Source organism: Aythya ferina, assembly GCF_964211825.1.
Source record: "Aythya ferina genome assembly, chromosome: 7".
Taxonomy (NCBI): Eukaryota; Metazoa; Chordata; class Aves; order Anseriformes; family Anatidae; genus Aythya; species Aythya ferina.
The window spans coordinates 28,457,169-28,481,061 of NC_140302.1; the positions used below are offsets into that span (position 1 = coordinate 28,457,169).

General features: G+C 41.2%; 1 long non-coding RNA gene across 1 annotated transcript in view; it reads left to right on the plus strand.

Moving 5' to 3' along the window:
* LOC311439710 overlaps positions 1-22,596 on the plus strand; it is a 52,459-nt gene extending 29,863 nt beyond the window's left edge. Inside the window, exons 2-5 of the long non-coding RNA XR_014694947.1 lie at positions 13,860-13,946; positions 15,034-15,149; positions 20,913-21,015; positions 21,889-22,596. This is a non-coding gene — a long non-coding RNA (uncharacterized lncRNA). The remainder of the gene's footprint in view (positions 1-13,859; positions 13,947-15,033; positions 15,150-20,912; positions 21,016-21,888) is intronic.
* The last annotated feature ends 1,297 nt before the right edge of the window (positions 22,597-23,893 follow it).

Consider the following 23,893-nt stretch of genomic DNA (forward strand, 5'->3'; position numbering starts at 1 on the left):
CAAGAATCACACACATTTTCTCCTCCCCTCCCTCCTTTGATTCTTAGTGAAAAGCCCCAGCCTGAGAGCTGGCGAGGCAGAGGCTTTTGCACAGCTATGGGCAGCAGGGGCACAGAGGAAGCAAGTTCCTCCACGCTCTTCTGATAACACATTTCAGCCCGAAGCCAGCAGGACTTGCGACGTGGGGTAGAACAGTTTCAGCACACATTCAGCCTCTTGGATAAGGTTGGCCAGCAAAACCTCTCACCTCTTATGCTGGCAGCCTCACTCTGCTGTGAACTTGATTACAGCAGTGGCTCTCTCACCTGTACAAAGTGGTGGACAGCATTTCTGTGTGTGCTCATCATGTGCTCAGCACAAGCTTGTCCCGTACCCGGGACCGCTCAGCTGAGGGATTTCTCATGTCTGCTTTTTCCTGGCTCAAGCCTATGCAGATTTCTGTGGTGCAGCACTGGACTTCAGGGACTGAGCGAAGTCAGAGTGCCGGGCTGGCTCGGCCCTGCAGTGCACAGCAGCCAAGAGGAAGAGCCAGCAGATGATGCCCTGATGGTCACCAGAGACCAATGGCAAAGCCAGGACAGGATCCCAGATTCCTGGGTGTTTTCTCTTCATCACAGATTTATTTTGGGAGATACATTCACATGAATACATTAACCTGGATATTTCTAGTGCTTTAAATTAAAAATGAACTGCATCTTCTTTGTTTTTTAGTATGTTTCCAGTGTTGTAAACACACTGGATATACAGCATACAGAGCATGCAGCAATGGTGCATCTTCAGAAATATGTATCAAGTTACTTGTGTCCTGAACAGTGTGTAGGAACATAAGGATGTGAATGGCCATGACAGTGACATGGCTGGGCTAGGTCTTCAGCATCCCAGACTTGCACCAGGTATGTGTGGGGACAGCTCTGCCACCAGAAGACCACTTTGGCTGAGGAACCATGGTGCAAGCTCTTAGCCAGAGGCTAGCATGGGTGAGCCCTGCTGCCGTGACAGCCCACATCTTTGTCTTGCAGGAATCCCAGGAAAATCTGCCAGCCTTTACAGCTTCCAGGATCAGGACCAAACATTATGGTTATTTTACTATCTTGTTCCATTTTTGTGTTTTTATTCTGTGTTTTCCTTCCTGATCTTCTAGGCTCCATTTCATGTTACTTCTTGCTGTTCTTCCTACAGTCTCCTTCACAGCTTCCTCTAGAAAGAAGAAGAGCACAACTATCTGAGAGATTAAAACAGAACATTTATCTGACATCACATTGCCTCATCACTTTTCCAGGTTTCTCTGCTCTTATAGCAAGCCTTGGAAAGCCCTTTAAGCTGCTTATATATCCAGCATGTAAATTTTAATTTGTGTTTATGTACCTGTCTCTAGCTGCATCTCAGCCTTCCCCAGGCAGGTCATCAGCCCCTCTGCCAGGATATACCTCTTGGTTTTCCCTACCCAAAAGCTGGTTTCAGACTAAATGAGACCTGGAAAACAGCAGTTTAAATGTTATCACCTTCTTCAGTGGCCTGGCTTCTGCTGGAGTGGGTGCCAAGGAGCTTCCAACAGCATATTAGGTCATTTGGTTGCTTGTCCTGCACTCTGCAGTGGCATCTAAGTAGCCCCTGTTACTCTTCAGTGGCACAATGAATGGCCTTCAGTGGCACAATGAATGGCCAGGGCAGATGAAGGGATTTTCCCAAGGCTGGAAAAGGCAGCCTGTGACTTCTCAGTTCTTCCACAGTTCTGCGAACCCTGATTGAAAATCACAGAGCTCTAGGGAATAGGCAGTTTATATATAGGGCAGATTTCCTGGAAGCCAGAAATTAATGTTTTTTATTTAGACTTTTAGCAGAATTACCATGAGGAATGAAAATCTGTCAGACAACCTTGCAGAAAAATACATGTGTGAATCTACCTGAGTAAAAACCCTGTCCAAACTTTTTCCTCAGTTTCCCTTTGCCACCAAGCACTGACTACCTTCCACCTCAGCCTGCTGTTCTGGGGAGCTGACTCTGTGGTGGCACATGCACCAGTGCAGGAGCTGCTGGTGTCCTGAGCCCAATAGTTGAGAAATCTGATCTCAGTGGGATTACGGGAAATGATACTTAAAATATCAGTGGTATCTGGAATTAGGTCTCCTAACGCCGGCCACCTCAGTGGAGCTGCGATGGGATCTGCAACCAGGAAGCCTGAGGACTTTTAGTCTGGCCATGTTTGCACAGTGCGGGTCAGCCCAGAGGAAGAGCTGCTCTGACGTTTACTGAAGACCACAATCAAGCTTCTGCATGATCAGTGGACATTGGCAGCAAGGCTGAGGTATGTCTCATGCCTGAACGTTGAATCATTTTTCTTAGGTGATAGAAACAATGCCTGGATTTGATGGAGGTGATCTCCAAGCCAGAATAGTGTTGTGTAGCATACCAATGGAGGACCAGTCAGGTGGCAACTTGATTTTATTCTGTGCCTATTTCTCCCTATCATCCTTCAGTGATTTCCCCTCCTCTTTTGTATGAAAGGTATAGGAAAGGAAAGTTTGCCTGATTGATTGGATTTGGATGTGAAATGTTTTGGAGACCTCGCTAGCAGCTCGTAGTGCTGGTTTGCTTGTTACAAATGAATTCACAAGCTTAATGGAAACATAAAAGGCAGGTCGGGGGGGAAAAAAAAAAAAGAAAAACTGTAAAAAGTAATGAAAAATATTAATTGGGCCAACATAATTTAAATATAAATATTGGTATTTAATTCCACCGTTCTCTTTTGGAGTGTGATAATGTTGTTGTTATTGGATGTTGTTATTTTTAAAAGGAAGTAATATGACATCCCATTTAATTTCCCCTGAAACAAAACAATCTGGCTTACCAAATATAGCCTGACAAAGAAAAATAGAAATCTCCTGATCAAAGATCCAAGAGTGCAGTGCTCCACCTTAAATCCCTCCCACCTATTAGGCCCCCCTTTAGACAAGACAGAGAAACAAATTTCTCACACATCAATGATGCCTCCATAATCAATTTCAAATAGCCCCTTGCATAGGGATGCAAATCTTAGCTTTCTCTTAATAAAGCATTTTAGAAGATGGATGTACTGATCTGATATTATTAAACGAAAAGTGGTCTCTTTTTAATCTAGAGATGCAGGGGCGTTAGTAACAGAGTGAATCAAAGGCCTGGTCTCTTTCTCTTCCTAATTATCAATAGTGTTTTATAATCTTATTAATATTGATACACAGTATACTGAAGATCTGTTAACGTATAATGTATGTGGAGGATAATTAACGAGATCCGAGTCAGATCAATCGCCTATTTGACAGCAAACGGTGTGTGGCTTATAAATTATACATATGCTAGGTATGGCTAGAAATGTTTAAAGTTTCAGTCCAATCCTTCCAGTACAGCACTGGGAAAACTGATGAACTTAAAGGCACAGTCCCTTGCCTGTTAGGTTTATACTGTACACTCAGAGGAATAACTCTTATTTAAAAATCAAAGAGTTCCATTAACTGCCAAGATCTCAAAGCAGCACAGAAAACACACCTTCTCCTTGTGAAGTGCAGCTAAACAAAAGGCAAAATCTTGTAAGAAAAAGGATGATTAATAAAAGTGAGGTAATTTTCCTTTTGATTTCTGAGAGGAGGTAGCATGCAGGATGTTCCAAATGACAGAAATGATCCCACATCTTCGCACTGGCCTTTAACAAGGTTAGACTTGCTAGTGCAGTAAATACAATTAATAATCCCAATTAATATTGCATGTTTTGGTAGGTTTGAGAGCATGAAAGCTTTCCACAGATTACTCTTCACTCCCCAAAGCAGACGCGGCGTGATGAGACGAAGGGATGGAAATGTGGAAATAAAACTTTCCTTTTTTGTTGTTGCAGAGCTCTTGATAAGCATGGGGCTGAGATGAAAGGAGATGTCAGGTTTAACAAAAATAACATATTATTATTATTAATAATTTACCTCAGGGGTACGACCCAGTGCAATAATGACTGCTCAAGGCTGTGAAACTTCACCAACATTGTGAAATGGCTCAGACTTGCTCAGCTTTTCCACAGTAGACCTTGGGGCAACCTGTGCCATGGTGTGAGGAGATGTGATTCCCAAGGTGGAGAGACTGCATCAGTCCCTTGTGTTTTGTGTAGGAAGGCTTGGATCAGATTAACTAGCTAGAAATTCAGCTTCCTCTGGAATCAAACTTTCATTCATATCGGTGAGAGCTTTGTTTAAAGAAAGGTATAGGCAGTGCCATGCCAGATCATGCCTGAGATAGGACACACCTTGCCCAGTACTCTCCCTGGCAGGAATTGACACCCAATGCTGTGAAGAAAGGCACAATTTGGGGCTGCGTGCAGCCATGGTGTGGATTAATTCCCCCCATAGCACATCCCAGACGGTGCCCATCACTGGATGTGATGCAGGAAGGACACAGTTGCTGGTTGCAGCCCTTCTGGTTGCTGTCATCAACACATACCTTGCAAACCTGCCTCACAGGAAACTTTTCAGTAGGCATCTTTGGCCTTACAAGATCTTTTTTTTTTTTACCCTTACACCTAATAGTAAATGGTTAACCACAAATGCAGAGTTGTTTTTTGTCTGTTTGTTTTCCTTTAACCCCCACCCCCTACAGATATATAAGCTGTATGTCTGTATAAACCCCCTCTTTTTAAGGCGAACCATGAGGTCTTCCTCAGTGGCACCCATGACAACTCAACAAGCCCCAAACACGTCCCTAAACACAGCCTTTTTTGAAGCTGGAAATTCAAATCCACCCAATTTACCCCAGGAAATCCAATGGCTCTTAAGAGCATTACCTGAAAACCAGTTTGCACAAGCTTACAGTTTGTTTGTAATTAAGCTTTTTACGTATGACTATTTGTAAGCTCGTGCTTATTGCAACAGAAGCCCTGCTCCAGCAGGAGCCCCAGCCCGGCTACCAGTAGCAATACCTGGATACCACAGAAGAATTGCATGATGGAGTCTCTCAGGATTAGCCAAGCCTGTCTTGACTCATCCTTTGTACAGTCCTTGTAGGGCCATCTCTGTCAGAACACCCAGCCTGTCTATGGTGTGGCTAGTAGAAGATTTGCCTTGTCAAGGAAAATGGGGGTAAATTGTTCTACACTTTGCCAGGTGAAGTGTTAAACACAGGATCCATCACAGGGAAGGACAGGAAAGGCTTGCTACATTACAAAGCCATTACTTAATGGTCATGCGGTCCCTTGAGCCAAAACTTAAAGTAAATTATTTAAATTACAGTATCATGCCCTTTCCCCTGAGAAGTTCATAGGGCTGTGCTGGCATGAATGAATGAATGCCTCCAGATGAGGCAGCCAAGGCACACAGCAGTTCAGATCAGAGTGCTCAACAAGGCCATAACTTCAAGAAAATGGACCCCAAGCCGAAAGCAGCAACAGTTTTGATGCAAGTGAATTCCTCACAGCCTCTCAAGATGAGTCAGTAGCTAAATCAAGTAAAACTGCTCTGGTCTCCTGACTCTCCAGCCCTGTGTTTGAACCATTAGACTCATGCTTCCTTTTGTCCATTAGTGGCTTCATTTCTGTCTCATAGTATTAATTCAGGTTATGCTGCTTGCAGTGCTCCATATAAATGAGTTTAAGACCACACAGGTTCACAGCAATTGATGTGTTCAGAAAATGGTATTCTGTCTCGATCACACCTTCCCATAAAGGATCCACTGTAAGATTTTTGTGTTCTGTTCCCTGATTAAGTTACTGGTGTAGTAATGGCCTGGACAAAGTCAGGGCTCACCTGCTAAGGGTTCACCTCAGCCTGCTCCCCTGACATGCTCTGTAAGTTGTCTTCATTCCCATTTTACACTTCCCTTTTTTGTTCCACTTTCTTGACACAGTTTAGCCTTGGTTAACTATATTGAAATAATACATCAAAAATATTCCTAACTGTAGGTCAAAACTTCTTCTCCAGATAAGTGCTCTAATCATGTGTTTTTGCTGAATCTTTCTCAATGGAAAGTCAAGATCAGAAGTCTTCCCTTCGTCTGTCTTTTCCCTAGACAAGGATATCCATCCATGAGTGCTGTGACCATACTGTATTATCCTCCACAATTTCCAAGTAAAAAAAAAAAAAAATAACAATGAGCTTATTTTTAAACCTAGACCATTGAAGAAAAGACCAAAGTATCCCATTTGGATATTCTCTGGCTAATGCCAGTCCAGGAACTGGTCTTTAAACATCGTTCTGTAACACAAAACACAATGACTTAGCATTAAAGATAGCAGGAAAGTTGAGGTACAAATCAGCTACAGGAAGGAACAAATTAACGATAGGAAGGAAGCAGCAAGTTCAGATAACGGGGAGCTGTGCTGGTCTGCAATGCCTGGAATGAAGACACCCCCCTCCTGCCCAAAGCAGGCTCCAGCATGCCCATGGGTTAGGCTGGTCTGACACAGAAAGGCTGCGAGATATTTATGGCCCAGTGAGCATCAGCCTGAGGCCATAAAGAGGAATTGGATCACATTTTGGAGGGGCAATTTCACAATACTGTTTTCATGCAAAATCAGTGGGTGTGGTGCATCCCACTGACCTGTCCCCAGCAGCTTGGGAAACCAGCCCCATGGCAGAGACTTGCTAGGTCAAAACTAGACGTGATGGGGGGACAGACTCTGCTCTTCACCCCCAGGGTGAGGTTGGGAGGATCAGCCAGCAGGCAGCCTCCCTGGCTAGGGGCTGCTTGGGAAACTCAAGAGTGCAGCCATCAGCTGGCCAGGGGCAGCTTTAGGGCCTGAGAGGCCTGCTGAGCTGTGCTTTCTCTTCCCTGTCCTGCTCCTCCCACTCTCCCTTACACTCTTCTTTTGTCTGCTCTAAATTGCAGTTTGATGCTCATTACCAAGTCAGCAAGTGTTAATGAGCAAGGATAAGGAGGGCACCCAGTGCGGGGAGGCAGAAAAGGGAGGCAAGGGCCGCAAAGGAGCCGGCAGGAGGGCCACACCACCATGGCACCGCTGAGAGGCTGGCACTGCAGGCTGGGCCTCAACACGCTGGGTTCAACAGCTTCCTTGCTTTTTTATACAAGGACACTCGCCTCTCCAGGCACCCCTTCACATGTAGGGGTAAATGGAGTGGAGAAAATGTTGGAATGGGCTCAAGGTGGCAGTGTGGAAGGGAGGAGGTGTTTGGGGGCTGCAGGCACCCCGAAGCCCCCACCCTGCCAGGGCAGACTTGTCACCCCTGGAGCATGGCTACCCCTAAGGATGCTCTCTGCTCAGTTAAACTGCTCTGCAACAGCTCCCTGTCTCCTGGCTTGTGGAGGTTTTGTCAGTGGATGTCACAGAGCTTGCGTGACAGAGTCCCCGTCCTACATCTAGGCATGCCAATTTATATTCCAGTACCTTTCTCAGTGGTTTGTGATAACATGCCAGACCGTAAACCCGAGTGGCCGAGGCCCTGGCACACTTCCCTTTCTGCCAACTGTTGTGAGCGGAGGTGGGATGGCAAAGCTTTCATGAGCTGCAGCTATACCAGCAAGAGTGGTGTGCCGAACCCTGAGGCGGTTGCACCCATTTCCCTTTAATCGGTTTAGTTAGAACCGGTACAACTTCCCAGAGCATATAAATCCTCAGGGAATCTTATTTAAATCTTTCAGGGTTGAAATGCTTTCTCCTCCCTAAAGAAACACTGTTTTACAATGAGATAAGATTAATGGGGTGTCCGTAAAGCAGAGCTGAGTACCTTGCCAGTATCCAAGGCTAAAGCACACAGGTAGTAAAATGGTTTGCAGGTTGCATCATTTCCTGGAGTCCTTGGACAGAGTGTCTTTACATCTTCTTGGTATCAGACATGGTGCTTGTAATTTTATCAAGAGTCAGAATATGTTTTTAAGGAGCTCTGCCTAGCCTGGAACACTGATGTCCAAACTGAGTAAGAAATGCTTTTCAGAGACGAGGTGCACATCCTCTTAGTGGTCTGGAGGCTGACCCATCACCTCGTGGTATTTCATGCCCCACTCTGTGCATCAGCTTTGGAGGGAATTACAAGCAATGGCCTCTTTCGTACAGAAACACTTTATAATCAGCCTGGCCTGCTCTAGCAAATGCTAGGTGAATGTATGAAAGATCTGCGCTTTTCCCCTAGCTAGTGCACTTAACTAGGAAGCTTTATTTATTGAGTAAAGCTGGAATTTTACAAAAAGCTCATTTCCCAAGTAGGCAACAAAGGAAGAGGGGAGAAATTTTAAAGGCCTCAGCACCCTGGGTGCTTGCTGAAAACTAAGTCCTTTTGAGAATCTGACTGTTAAGGTGTCACCATGGGAGTTAGCAGAAGCATTGTGCACTTGAGAAAAGCAGACCTGAGTTTCATTGCCTGAAGGTATGCTTACCTAGAGTTTCTTCCTTAGGATAAGACTTCAAGAGAAAGTGGCTCTAACATCGTGGGTTGCTTCTTTCTCCTTTCTCTCCCCTCTCCCCACCCCGGCCCCTTCTCACTCTTCACTCAGACAGTTCAGCTCACTGAACCACTAGAAAACTATTCACAGTTTTTCACCAGTTGGGTTTTCTACGCTGTGGTGGACTATTTCAAAGTAGCACTGAGCCTGACACAAAGGACATAGTGCACAGAAAGGAGAGGTGGTGTGAGGGAAACCCTGCAAGATCTGCTCACCCATCCAACCAAAAGCCACAGGATGCTCCCACCACACCATCTGCAGCTGAATGGGCTCCCAAATCCTCACAAACCAGCTGCTGAGAGGGGTGGCTGCAGTGCCTTTGGTAGCATCTGGACCACTCTGAAAAGATGGTATAGATTATGGGTGCTTGAAATCTTTTGAAAAGCTGGCACTGCTAGAGAAAGAAGGAAGGTGTCAAGTCAAGTTGGCCTAATTCCACTTTAAAATCATATTGTAGCCACTTATGTACAATACAGACACTATTTTGTTTCCCTTCTCTCGGTAGCTGTGGACTTGAGGGCAGATCAATTGTTTTGTATCTTTAAATTCACACAGAACCAAAAGAATGATTTTTCCATTTACTTTCTAGATGCCTTATTTTAATGAAAGATGCGAACACCCCACAGCAACTTCATTCTAGCTAAACAAAAGCAACTCCTGTCTTACGAACAAGACCAGCAAATTAGAAGTTGAGTCTTCTTTTTCCATCAGTTTACCACTCTTTTAATCCTCCTCCCCATCTTTTCAAATCCTTGAGGGAAGCAGATGAGCTTTAAGCATGCCCCGAAGGTCGCTGCAGATGTGTGTTTGTACATATACATTCACTGGAACCTTTGCACTTTGCTAATCTGTGCGGGTCATGACAAGCATACAAACCCCAGCCACCTCTCTCCTCAGCAAAGATTTACTGGTCTATGCACAGTGAAGACACTATTGTTGAGACTACATTGACCTCTTGAAATGTATTATAGAATATTCACTCATCTTCTGTGAAGTATTGTCGTAAATAAACTGAGTCACATCGATGAATGAAGTACATTTCGTGTCATAATACATAAATTCATTTGCTTCACAAATTGCAGGACACTATAACCAGCTGACTCATTGAAAAATACAATACAGTTTTGGAAGATAAGCTGCTAAGTAAAAAATTGTGTATTACACACATGGATACTAAGTTGCTAAAAATACTGCACATATCAAAGTACTATCTGTGTAGTAATTGCAAAGCCACAGATTAATCATTTTATCATGCACCTTTGCCTTCCTGTGTTTGCTATTCACCATGGGTTCAATCTAATTCCTGAATACTTCATCAGCATTGGAGCTTTGTACTTATGAAAAGAAAGTGAAATTTTGGCTGTGATGGAAATCAGTGAGAAAATGCAGTTGAATTTAAGGGGACCAAAATGCGAGTGAGTCCTGAAAAGTCCTAAAGTACAACATCTAAAACTGAAAAAATTCAAACCTGCTAGAGGATTAAAGAGCATAATCCCCTACATTTCAAAGGGGAAAAATGTACATACATATTGTGATGTCCGTGTAATGACATTTTGAATCCTACAGTAAAATATTGCCTGATGTTTTTTCTTTATGCTACAACTTGACAATTTTCTTGGATTTGCCAACTGAAGTCCTGAAAGTACTTCTGCTTGTGTCTATTTTTCACTTATGTGTCTAATCCTCCTGAATTTTTAGGACCTAGTTGTTGTTGTAAAGTAGAATACATGCATAGGAAGAAGGTCTAAGCATCATGAGATCACCAGCAAAAGCTTTGTAGCACTGAAAGGGGAAGAAGTTGAGAATAAGATGCTCAAATATTGGGCGAGGTTGTCGAGAGAGATTGTGGCATCTTCATCCTCAGAAATATCTAACTGCATGGGCAGCCCACTGTAGCTGATACTGCTCTGAGGTGGTGGGGCTGGATTAGACAACCTCCAGAGGTGCCTGCCCACCTCAACCACGCTGTGGCTGCGTGATCTATGTGCACCCAAGAACCAGAATAAGATTGGCATTTTGTGTGCTAAAAATTGCTGCACTGTTACACACAGCAAAATAATGTGATGAGAATGCTGTAGCATACGTTGTAATGCTTCTCTTCGTTGAAAGTCAGCGTTTGATATGTGGCTGTTAGAAAGCAGTATTTTTTTAAAAGTCAGTGCAGTCTCTCAAATGCATTTCTTGGGCTTTTTAGATCTGTCTTTTCTTAATGCACTCAAATGCTAAGCACCATTCCAAATTCATGTCAATATATCTATTGACATCTTTCTTGCTGTTTTCCTCTTCTTCTATTCTCTGTGGTATCAGTCTTGCCAACCGCTCCTGAGATCTTTGGTTATGATCTAGCAAAGCCCTTAAGCACATGCTTAACTTTTAAGAATGCAAACAGTCTTTGTGAATTCAGCAGGACATTTCCTTTAGCTGCTTTGCTGGGCGGGGGCCAAAGTGCTCAGTGCTCTATATACAGATCGAAATATAATAATTCACACACAGTTAGTTAGAAAAATCACTGCAGAGTGTAGAATAAATTGGAACAGATTTTTCCCAGCCCTTTCACAGAATTTGGCCATGAAACGCTGCAAAATTCTACCAGTTCTGAATATAGTTTATAAATTAACGGAATTCAATTCATCAACGTATGTCATGGAAAATATCTGCTTTATACACAAAGTTACTTTCACATGCACATTTTCTCTCTCATGCACATACACACACACATACGAGATCTAAGCCTACTTGACTGCACTGCAGACTCTCTGTCTTATAAACTGTATTCCTCATCAAATGTCATAACTTAGAGCTTCTCCCAGAGTTCAAAAAAATCCACACAAATTGCTAAGTAGAAGTTCATGATAATACAAAGTTCTTAAAGAACATCGAGGAGAGAGTTGTATGTAAGTTCAATAGCAGTCTGCAGGTAAGTGCAAACAATGCAGAGATGCAAACACGAGACCAGCCTAGCTGGGTCAGATCAAAGGTCTATGTTCTTGTTCTACCAGGTGCCCAGATAAGGGCACAAGAACAGGGTAAATATATCATGGCATTGATATATCCCAAGTTTTTTTTTTCCTTCCAGCAATTCCTTCCTGTTGTTTCCAGCAAACTGTGACTCACATCTTCCCAAGCTAGAAGTGGTGCACCAATGTTTACTACTACTTCCTTTACTTTACTTTACTTTACTTTACTTTACTTTACTTTATTATTTTATTTTATTTTATTTTATTTTATTTTATTTTATTTTATTTTATTTTATTTTATTTTATTTTATTTTATTTTATTTTATTTTATTTTATTCTATTCTATTCTATTCTATTCTATTTTATTTTATTTTATTTTATTTTATTTTATTTTATTTTATTCTATTCTATTCTATTTTATTTTATTTTATTATCTCTTTATTAATCTGTGTAAACTTCTGGCATTCACAAAATCCTGTGGCAAGGAGTTTCACAACATGACCAAGTCTGTGAAAGAGTACTACCAAACACTTGCCATTTGTTTTGAACGTGCCACTTGCTTGCTTCCTCCCATGGATGAACTAAAGGCAGCAAAAGACAGTCATTCTTTACTCACTTTCCCCGTGCCGTTCATGATTTCATATTCTACTCTAATATCCCTCCTTTGCCAGCTCTTTTCTTAGCTGAAAATTCCTCCCGCATTTAATCATTCCCTGTAAGATTCTTTGTACTAAGGAAGAGCTGAGGTGCTGTAGGAGGCAAGCTGTCTGCTTCAACAAGGTGTTTTTAGGGGAATTTGAACTCCCAGACTAATGAGACCTGGACCAAGACATTTTTTAAGTTGTGATTACTTAAACTTTTGCATTGTGGTAATGAACAGCTCCTCGTGCATCTCCTAGAGCCTGTATGCAGCTAGCTGTGAACTGTAAAATAATGTCATACATGAATGGCAAAAGTGAACCATCCTTTCTTTTTACTGCTAAAGTGAGAGAGACATTAAGTGGAAAAAAAAAAATCTCAAAGTTGTTTGTGTGAAGTGTTCTGCTGGTCCTGAGAGCTATTGTCTCTCTTTGTATCGTTGGAGGTATAGCAGTGGGAGATTGAATGGTGGAGGTGAGGCCAGTTCTTCCTCAATATGTTTACTTCCAACTTGCTTTGTGGGTTTTTGTGTGGTCTGTGTGTGTGTTGTCTGTTAGCTCATTGTATACTACCCTCGGATTTAGGCAGAAGAACTAGCCAACAAACAACACAAAGATTGGATTATACATTCTAATGAGCTATCGAAAACAAAATAAGCAAAGAAACAAACAGGCAAACAAAACCCAGCTTTTTTGTGTCATGCTAAAATTCCTGTTAGCAAAGTACTGTTCATATTCAAGACTGCAAGATTATCTCCAGCTCCAATAGCTGATATTCAGATAGTCTTCTCTTCTGACCAATGCAGTTTTTGTTAACCTGCCTTGATTTCCCATAAGCAGTTCTTACTATTTCATTTTAGTTCCTGCAGCACTGGTTCAAGTCTGCAAGTCCTAAATCCCGTATCTCTGCTATAATGATTTTAGACCACGAGATGTGTCACTAAAACACCCACAAGAATTGAAGATAATGCACTGATTTTATTTGCAAGTGCTTTACCTTATGAACCTCGGTTCAGTATTAAAGTGGAATGAAATCTTGGCTTCATGAGCACCAGCAGCAAAGCTCACATTGACATCAAGGATTTGGGGAATCTACTGACTCCTTCTGCCCTGCCAAGTGCTGCAAATCTGTCTGTGCTGATGTCTAAAATGAGACCTGAGGCAGAAACACAAGGATTGAACCTGAGATAGAAATGCAAGGGCTCAACCTAAAAACTTGATGCTGCTCTGTGAGAGTCTGTAACTTACATTGTGTCTCCTAATGGACATTCTTACTCTCTCTCTCTCTCTCTTTTTTTTTTTTTTTTTTTTTTTTTTTTTTTTTTTTTCTTGGCTGCTTTTGAGCATTTCTGATGGGCCCCAGCAGAGTGAGCACTGGCTGTGCATCCAAATGTAGCAGGTACAGTGCATCTGCACGCTGCACTGGGATGTTAATGAATGTTGGCAGCAGGAGATTGGCAAAGGAAGAGTCCTGTAAGAAAAGCCTTTTCTTTAAAAAAGTTCTTTTGTGTCCCATGGCAGGGGAACAGAGTTTAGTGCATGTCCAATAGGTTGCAGACTGACTTTTCATCGCTGTGACTGTGAATTTATGTCCTATTGTCCAAAGTGTTGGTATAAACCTTGCACAACAGTCTGGAAGTGCCAGGTCTCCAGAGCATGGGCTCTGAGGTACACCTCATATCTGCTCTGCCTTTTTCCACAGCCAGGAATCCAGCTTAATACATGTGACTGAACCCAAGTCTCTGCGATGTGTCTCTGCTGTCCCACGTGAATAACAAAATTCCATCAGCTTTTTTTGTAGGGTTTGCTTTCATGCCCTTCATTAAAACATTAACAGTGTTGCTCTCCTCTGTTCTAGCTGTGGCTGGCTTCCTTTATACATTCCTCCTGCACAAGATGGTGTACTACAAATGTGTATTGAGCAGTAGGACAGATCACCTCCAAGGTAACAGTGGGGGGCATGGATACAGTTCCTGCATGATTCCAGGCCAGGCCAGACTTGGTGTGATTAACTAACATTAGCACTTGAAGCTCAGACAATGGCGTATTAGAAGTATGTGGGTGGTTTCAATCCATTTCCCAGTGGGCAAGTGTCTGCATGACAAAAGCACTGCTAGAATCGGCACTAGGCAGCACTTCGGCTGCTTACCCAGTGAAACCGATGAAAATGAACCCAAGAAAGGGATGCTCAAAGAACCCAAGACAGGGATGCTCTCCTGTTTCTAGGAAAACGTTTCAAGGATGGGTTTGTGACAAACTGATGGGGAAGTCCTGCTGCTTGGCCTTTCTTGCTAAGATGTTAAGATGTCACCATTGCCAAAAGACGTGTTTCACACCTGACAAGGTGTGGTGTTTGGTTGCAAGGTATGGTGCTGTTTACACATGTATGTGCACAGCTGTGAGCTGAGTTGTGCTGCACTGTCAATGCCATATCACTCACTGTATGGTCTTCTGAACTCTCCATCTAGCATTTTACTTCTGAACAGGCAAAAAAAAAAAAAAAAAAAAAAAAAAAGGGCACATTTTAATCACAGAGCCCTATTTTCTTAGAGGTAGCTCCTTCCACAAAGATGCAGTCTATGAAATCCTTTAGTCACAAGAAATAAAGCCAATGATTGATTTGTATTCTACAATGTACCCTCTGGCTAAAACCAAGTTATAAGTACCAAATGGTTGAGACGGGGCTTGTGAAAGGGCAGTTATGTGAGTGGCACTAGAAGGAAAATGTTAATAAAGGGCAGTCCATTGAACGAAGGTTAAATACTTTCATACTTCTCAGCCAACCCAGAAATGTCCCTGAATTCTCATTAAAAAGCACTCTTCATAATCTGCTATTTTACCTCATTAAAGAAGGGGAATCTTGAGGATCAAGAAATATCACTTCATTGAGGAGAAATAAAGGTAAGAGGGATATAAGTTTTAAAAGATTCTGTATTCTTTTTGATTTCCTTACGCATTTGGCTTGCCTGTTTATTCTTTTGTCTGTACTTTATTTTATTTTTAATTTTTATTGTGTATTTATTTATTTTTAGTGAGTGAACTCCGAGAAGTTTGGAGGCTTGTCCCTAACCACATGCTGGCTCTCTGGTGCCCCCGAGGCAGAGCCAAGTCAGGAGTGCAGCCAGTCATCCCTCAGACCGCTGCCACGGTGAGTCCCAGCCTTATGGCCAACCCTGCTCATCCTCCCTCTCCTACCCCACTGCCCTCCACAGTGCCCCATGGGAACAGACAGAGCCTCGTCCCAATAAGTTTTGAGGCTTTGGGGTTCTCCAGACTGGCCTGTAAGTCTTAAAGGGAAAAAAATACCAATATATTGGAAAGTGAACTTAAAAAAAGCATGTGGGTGTTGTGTCATGGCTTGAGGTTGTTTTGATGTCATCAGGTCTAGCCAACTGAGAGGTAGCTTGCAGGAGTTTATACTAAGCCCCCAGAACAAAGCTTGATATTAATCAGCGTGCTTCGCTGATGGCAGTTTGGATTTGTGCTTCAGTTTATCCTGCACTTGTGCTAGTTTTTAGTTGCGCCCCTCAAGACAACGTGAGCTTTGGAACACCTTCAGGATGCTAACACCTAACCTCTAGTTTAGGCCAGTAGAATGTCCCAGTAAGTTTGCTTTGTATTACCATTTGCCAAAAAATTGACATTTTTGATAAAAATGGTGTGAATTAACAGGTTGAGACTAGCATAAGGATGCAGGTGTGCTCAGCAGACGTCTTACAAATGACAGTGGGATGCATCTGAATGGAGATACCCAGTCAGGGTCCTGCAGAGCACTGGCTTGACATACCTGATACATGACTGACCTCCAAGAAACTGGTGCAGGGATGGTGCCTTCCTCCCTAAAATGTGGTGTCACACCTGTGACAAGAGCTCTCTCCTGCATTAGAGTACTGCACATACCTTGATTTCAAGTTATATAAAATATAAGCCAATGTTTTCTTTACATTTAAAATTAGGATAAAAGAGCATTTTCATAAGTGCATGACCTTAATATCCATTTAGTTACAGTTGGCACATTTGTAAGTCAGGGCACATTTAATTTTGGACTTTTCTATATAGAAAGTTTAACCTTTTTGTGGGGGGGCAAATGCTAGATTTCAAACGAGTCTGTCTGTATTGACTGAGTAGTGTTTTTTCTGCTGCAGAAATACTTAATCTGAGAAAACTCAGATCTGAAAACCTCTTGGTTTGTTCAGATATTTAACAAATTCAGCAAGTGGGAAAATTAATCTTTGAATAGAAGAAACAATCTGACAAAATAAGCCATAAAAGTAGGCGCCAGGTGTCGTAAGGAAGTTCTTCATGCAGCAGTTGCTTAATGTATACTCAAAATGCATCCACTTTTGTTCGAAGATCCAACAAAACAGATGAAATTGGGTTACACCAATTCTCTTGATCTATGAATCTTCCACTGTGTCAAAGATAATACACCAAACAAACCTACATGTAAATGGTGTGATAAAATGATCTACTGTATACATTATCATCCATTAATATTGCTGGGGCTAATGCATTTCATCTGTCACACACTTTGTTTTATATTATCCCCACCTTAGTGAAAAATACCATAAAAACTGCTGGGCTGACAGTCATGCAGACTACCCGCTGGAAAGCTAAAGTCCAAGGACAAGATTCCTGTTGCAGTTTCACCCAGAGCTGCCTGTGAAGGAGGCATGCATGGTCTTGTTGTCAAGAAATGTGGGCTCTGCTCTGGACATCACTACTGTCCCATGAGCAAGTTCCCTTATTTCTTGATGCTTGCCTTCCTCTTCCATTCATAAACTGTCCTGTCTCTTATTTGTAAATAAGCTGAGTTCCATGTGCTTTTACAGTACCTAATACAAGGGGCCCCACACCTGGTGAAAGTCTCTAGGCTCTATAGTATAGCACAGTAAGTCAAAAATAACAATTCATAATAAGATGAGAGACTCTGAGATCACTCTGACCTTGAATTCACTGCTGTCTTTTAACAGGAAGAGGGTGAAATTGGACTGAAACAGCCCCCTCATTTTACGTAGAGCCACCAATGACCCAGGCTGCATTTGAACCACAGCCCTAGAGGCAAAAGGCTTTGCGTCTCATTGCCAATTCACAGCAAGAACATAACTTGAGCCCACACACTAATGCTAAGCAAGGACTGAGTGTTTCTAATCCTTATTCACACATCTACACCTATTAAAATCACATGTGTGAAGATTTGCAGGACTTGTTCCTTTATTGTAAAGACCAGCCCTTTCAAAACATGTTCTTAAATCAAATGAAAAATTGAATTATCTGCCAAAAAGAGACATAAAGACAAATGCAAGAAGAATATGTGGCTTTCTTTCTCAGACATATTGTGCTGAATGGCGTTGTTTGGCTTACACTGAAATGTTATGTTTTGAGAAGGCTGAGAAGAATGTTTAGATATAACGGTCTTAAAGGCTCATTATCAGCACTATATTCTCCAGTTCACTCTTATTACCAGAAAAGACACCTCTGCACAGGCTGTCTGGATGGTGTCCCTCCCACTGGAACGCTTGCCCTTCTCTCGGGCTGCATAATGTGCAGAGGGCAGGATTATCTGACTCACTAACCAGCCTTGCTGGCCCACACGATTCCAGGATGCTGGGGAAAATCTATTTGGATAAGATCTTTCAGATTCTGACTTTCAGTGACCCTGTGACAGACCAAGGTAGAAAGTTGCTTCTATTTAAAATGCCAGGTAGTTACTTCCAGTGGCTAACAGATTTCCCCTTCCCCAACAGAATTTATAGGCTTGCATTGTATAGTTCTTTTTTTCTTCATGTAAATTGTGGGTGTTAGTCTTGAAAACCTTAAATAATCCTCATGAAAGATCATTATGTCCCTCCTGATGCTTGCGTCCCCATGCACCAGGCGTTTCAGAAGGGAGACTGGTTGCAGTGGCAGAAGACAAGAGACTTCTTTAAAAGGCAAGCTTCTCTGATTTTTTCAGCCCACACTGGCAGCCAGGAGTGACTGATGGAAGATGCTGGTCCAATGCTTTTGTGAGCTCATGGCCTGTGAGTTATAACCTCAAGTGGTCATGTTATCATTTTGAGTTGCATTCTGTGATCATGCAGAATAAGTTCCTTTATTTTGGCTTGCACACCATACTGGTTTTTCCATGATGTTGATGGGAAGTTACCACAGGTAAATCACACCTGTCTGGAAGTTGGCCAGTCTAAAATGCAAAATGCCAAAATTTCATCTCCCAAACTCTCTGTACCCCTAATTCCAGTCTTACTTCTTTCCCTTCACAAAATATTCCTTTCTTGGAACCACTTGGTTTTTGATTTTTATTTTTTCCAGCAGAAGCTCCGATCATTGAGAATATCCTTTACATATCTTCACCAAGATCTCAGTCACCTCTTTTTAAAAGTCTTCTGTAAAGATAACTTGTGTTTATTCCTATAAACACAAGGCTTCTAAAACCCAGTAGCCCATTGGACATGGATAGATGTTCAGTTTGGGAGGTGTCATGTCAACTTAAGCCAATGTCAAGCCTTCCCTTCCCCATGCTCCTACAGGCAGCCTGCTTCTTTGTTAGAGGAAAAGAAAGCAAATGGTTTAAGTGTAGAGTATATCAATAGTTTACTAATATAACTTTTTTCACATAAATAGTGTATTTTTATTTTTTTTTATATGTGATACAGTTATGTCTAAGAGATGGTCTACGTGAGTTGAAACAAGAAATAATGGCCCATGAAGCCAGGGACAGAAGGCAAAGTACACACAGAGCAATGTAAAGAAGTTTTCTACATTATGCAAAGCATGGGGAGCTTGTAATCCTTCATTATTCATTATATTTTCTTTATCTGTTGTTGAAATCCATTTATATAATAGATACTATAGAAAGTATTATAGCCTTCTGTTGCCCTGTGCATATCACACACTGAAAATAAAAGTGCTTTATGAAGAGGTAAAGATATGATGTTCAGTATGAACATGTGATTGAAATATAAAGGAACCCCTTCAAACAATCAAATCCAAGCCCTGTCATCAAGAAAAGAATTCTGATACTGAAATAAATAGGGTCAGGAAAACTCTTGAATGTCTTCACTCCCCCTAAATGCAAACACCTGTCATTCGGCATCAGTGCCCAGCTGGTGTTAGGTATTAAAAAAAAACAGTGTATTTATTGTATACACCTGCATTTTTTAGAAGAAATCCAGAAAAAATACCCCAAACTTGGTCAGAGCAGAGCCAATCAAGTAGTTTGCTCCTTATGAATCTCTAATGAGCTTTTGGGTGCTGGGCTGCTGTGAGTCTGAATGGGCCTCTCAGTGAAGTGGTGAGCTTCCAGTTGATTTTCTGTTTTTACTGAATACATATTTTCATTTGAAGCCACTGCAAAAATTATGCCATGCTGAAAACAAGCATTCCTGGATCATATAAACAAACAGTATAAATAAAGAAGCCAGGTCTTCAAGCGTGACTTTGTTCTAGAGGAACATTAAATGCAGTGCATCACGCACACTCACTCACAGTCACTCTCCCCACCCTCTTTTTAATTTTTACTTTCTTTCTTTTGTAGGTTTTAAAAAAAAAAAAAGAATGACATAGCATAGCCCAATTGGCCATCAAACCAAAAGAAAAAAAAAAAAGTAACCCAACACTTTACTCAGATGTTGGAAATGCTGCAGACAGAAATTGTTAAGTCCTTAACATTTCAATCCAGAGTTGTATAATTCACATCCAGAGCTGCTACCAAGTCACGGGGGGGTGACTTAATATGTTCCCCAAAGTCCATTATGTTATCCATATCCAGGAAGATATCTGTGCCAGGGCTTTCTTGAATCAAAGCGATGTCCACCATTCTTCAACTGTGAGCCTGCTGAGATTTTTTTTTCCAGTTCCTGGCAAATAGATATCTGGCTCTAGTACATGCCAGATTGATGCACTTTGCGACTGATCCCTTAATAATATTCAGGTCTCCTAGCCCCAGAACACAAAAGCTCAGCAACTGCACAGATATCTACCTCCAATATTTTTTTTTCTGATAAAAAAATAAAATCTTATTATCTTCCTCCCTTAAAATGCAATAATTATCTCATGCTACCCTCCTCACAAAAAATATTTGATTCCTCTTATATAGGACTAGCAACAAACAGATTTATTTTTAGTTTTATTGAATGTAGGGAAAGACTATGAATGAAGGAGAGAGTGGGGGAGGGAGGATGTGTGTGAGTTTTACACTTGGGGACTACATTACAACTATGCAATATTTTCTGATACATGTATTCATATTAAGATGCCCTGCATGACTTCAATGTTTTCTACAACATACACTGCTACTACTCTTAGGTCATGTCTGTGTGTGGAGCCATTTTCCAGCTCTGAATAAAGATTCCAAGGATATAATTGATAAAGAGGTTAACAGTGATCTACTGCAAATAGTGTTTTTCAGAAGTCAAGATCTAAAATGAACAGCTTGGTCTGGCTTGATTTCTTATGTTTTTATTGCTTTACACCCATGAGACTAAATGGATAGAACTATTATATCATATTGTGCTGTTGTATAATATTTTAGTTGCAATATCATGATATATTAATACATACCCACACTTCAGACTTGAGCATTTCTTTTCACCTGAACAGATGAGATCTAAACTTTTTTTTCAGTCCTTTTTGATTTATGAACCCCTACAAATTCCCCATGAAAAGTATACCCCCCTTTAGTATCTCCATGTGCAGAGATTGCTACCTAGTATCTGTGAAATATTTTTTCTTAAAGTTTTATTCATATAGGTAGCCAAAAAGCTGCAGGAGTCTCTGGGTCACTGACTGAGAACATTTTCTGAGACCTCCCACGTTAATTAAATGGCAAGCCCCTTCCCCATTAGGTCAGCAATACTTTGACTTTACGAAGGTGCTTGCACAGGGACAGAGAGAATCTTTGTCTTCCCAGGAACGCCCTCACAGACAGAAACTTTGCATGGGACACCACATTTCCAGACGCACTTGTTAACCTTCAGTCTTCTTGAGATGCCATATATCTGTCAGCGTGAACAGTGGGTGGAGGCATACAGTGATCGGAAGGGATTCTTGCAAATGAAGTCACTGAGCATGTGCCTACGATGTGGATTCATGGGGAATCCTATGTGGTATTTCCAGTAGTAGCAAGATTTTTTAAACTCTAACCAAGCTTTTTTCCTGTTCTTTGGATGATATAAAAATCACTGCATTAAAGATGTTGTGGGTTCCTTCTTCTTTCTTTCCTTTTTTTGTTTGTTTGTTTTTTGTTGTTTATTTGTTTTTGGTTTTGGTATTTGTTTATGATATATGAAGAAGACTCAAAAATTTTAGTCAAAGCTATTTATTCCCTGCTTGTTTGCATAGCTAGTATAGGTCTTATCTTTCACAGCAGACTACATTGCCACTGGAAAGTTTAAAAAACAAAACAAAACAAAACAAAACAAAACAAAACAAAAAAAAAAAAAAAAAAAAAAAAAAACAGGACAGCCCATTAAGTGAAGATCAGAAGTTGAACAAATTGGGAAGCTACTTTTCATGGAACTGTTAAAATCATCTGGTTTTGCTTATTTGCTCTTAAACTATAACCTTGTGAAATGTCTGAGATTAAATCACTGTTAAAGTTTCAGCCCTAGTGCCCTTCCATTACAACGTGTGAGAGTTCCCCAGGCACATTCTGAGATAAGTCTGGACTATTTTTGTTAGAATAGTTAGTGCATTCAAAGCAACTTGTTCCAGTGTAGATAAGGCAAGTGGTGCTTTATGATGTACTAGCTAGTCTTGCTGAAGTGTGTGTTACAACATGCTGAGTATCACTTCCTTGTCTGCATTGTCTACAGTGACAATTTGGACTAAATTGGGACATTCTAGTTAAACTTTTTTTTTTTTTTTTTTTTTTAAATCTTTTACAGTGCTCAAGTCAAACTGCTACAGACACCAAGATGGTCTCCAGCATAGGGATGCCCAAACTGTGCTCAGCGGACCTAAGGCTATGTGAGGATGGTTGGCCTGATGAACCAATGTTCATTTCCATTTTTGAGGAATGCAGCTGATGAAAGTAAGATAAAACTAAGAGCAAAAGAAAAGCTTAAGGAAGTCAAAAAACATGCATATTTTTATAACAATTCTTCCGTGCATTAGTGGCTGTACCAGCAACAGAGGTATAATGTGATCTGAGTTGAAAAGAAACAGGACTTGACATTGAGTGAGAAAAGAGGTCACGGCATGATCTCTGTGTGGTGGTGGTATCAAAAGTACTGAACAAACAACATGGTGAGCAGTGGGACTTGAGGTGGGACACCTTTCCTGCACAGGCTTTCTGCTGCCTGACACCCATACTGCTCTCTCCGTATGGACTTTTCCTCAGCTGATTTGGACATCTCTTGTAGTCATTAAGTTGGAGAACATAAATATTGTTGGTGTCTCAATCTCTTGTTATATTCAGCTGAAGTTGATCTATGGTTACAAATGTTAGAGCGAGATGAGGTGAGCCAGCTTTCTTCAAGAAGCCAAGATAAAAGGGGTGAGACTGTCAGCCAACAAAACTAGGGAAAGTTAAACTTCACATATCTCTCTGATGAAAAACAAGCACAATAAATCTTTCAGAAAGAAAAACAAAACAATGGTGCTCTGTGTTGTTAAGCATTTTACAGATACTTTTAAGAGTTCTGGTCATAGTTATTCTAGAATATCACATATACTCTTGCAGTAATGTTGATGCCAGTTCCAATGAGTGTATCCCAAATGTGACAATCTTGGCCTTTTTCGTACAACCACAGTTCTATCAGAGTATCAGAGTGCTTTCTTTCTTTAAAAAAAAAAAAAAAAAAAAAAAAAAAAAGGAAATGTCTATCCTTTATGGTCTCCATGGTCAAGATTTCAACTAGGCAAAGCAAACAGGAGTATACTAGAAACTGGCTTAATACACCAGACAATAAATTTAGGGCAAAGAAACAAAGATGCTGTTTCTGTTTTCCGCTGACATTTCTTTCCTTGTACAAAGTAACTTCATCAAAAGCAGGGTTCAACTCTTAGGGATCTAAAACTTCAGCGCCCAGTCTCTGCCAGTCCTTCAGGCACTCTCCGCAGTCAATGGAGCAAGACCAGTGCCACAGCAAGGTGAGTCATCTCACAATGGACATATTTTAGCTAGCTGGGATGAGTCACTGTCTGGAGATGTTTGGGCCTCTTTATTTGCTGGCTCAGATGGCCAGCTGGAAGCCAGGTAAATATTCTCTGACATGTTACTGCTACAGCATTAGACTTTGTCACTGCCTTATCCTGCAATTCGCACGTTATAAACCTATATATAAGTTATTCACATGTTATACTCTGTTATACTGTGTCCCACAGATGCCAGGGAGGTGAACTTAAAGACGTGAGGACCTGCTCAGTCATGGGCAAGAGAATTGCATGAAAAGGAAGGGCAGCTACTGATAATAAAAGGGCAATATGAGGTGATAATATTTTATAATATTGTTTGGTGGGAGATGGAGCAAGATGCATTTGAAATAGGAGTGTGGTGCCATTTTTTTCCCAGGGAGGGTAACGAATAACCACTGGTACAAAACTTGCCTACAGTGAAAGGGGATTTCTGACTTGAAGTCTTTAAAATGAGGCCAGATGTCTTTCTAAATGAAGTATTGTAGCTCAGCTAGAAATGACAAGCTAGAGGCAGGAACCACTTGTTGAAATTCAATGACCTCTGTAATACAGGACCTCAGAGCTGAAGATCACCACGGTCTTGTAAAAATCCTACTTTTATTTATTTGTACTAAAGTAGTGCTCAGATCCAAATAACATCTGCTCTCAGGAAAAAAAAAAAAAAAAAAAGAAAAAAAAAAAAAGAAAAAAAACACCTACATTTTAAAATTATTTGTGTTAAAACTGGTGTTGCTATTTTCTGCTAAATATTGT